The sequence below is a fragment of the Bison bison genome, unplaced genomic scaffold, assembly GCF_000754665.1.
Source record: "Bison bison bison isolate TAMUID 2011002044 unplaced genomic scaffold, Bison_UMD1.0 scf7180017864453, whole genome shotgun sequence".
Taxonomy (NCBI): domain Eukaryota; kingdom Metazoa; phylum Chordata; class Mammalia; order Artiodactyla; family Bovidae; genus Bison; species Bison bison.
The window spans coordinates 4,911,125-4,911,553 of record NW_011495015.1 but is presented as its reverse complement, the minus strand read 5'-3'; positions in this window follow the sequence as shown (position 1 = coordinate 4,911,553).

The following is a 429-nucleotide window of genomic DNA, read 5'->3' as shown; positions in this document are numbered from 1 at the left end:
GATGGAAATACCAGACCACCTGACCTGCCTCTTGAGAAACCTGTATGCAGGTCAGGAAGCAACAGTTAGAACTGGACAAGGAACAAGAGACTGGTTCCAAATAGGAAAAGGAGTACATCAAGGCTGTATATTGTCACCCTGCTTATTTAACTTATATGCAGAGTACATCATGAGAAATGCTGGGCTGGATAAAACACAAGCTGGAATCAAGATTGCCAGGAAAAATATCAATAACCTCAGATATGCAGATACCCTTATGGCGGAAAGTGAAGAAGACCTAAAGAGGCTCTTGATGAAAGTGAAAGAGGAGAGTGAAACAGTTGGCTTAAAGCTCAACATTCAGAAAACGAAGATCATGGCATCTGGTCCCATCACTTCATGGCAAATAGATGGAGAAACAGTGGAAACAGTGGCAGATTTTATTTTGGG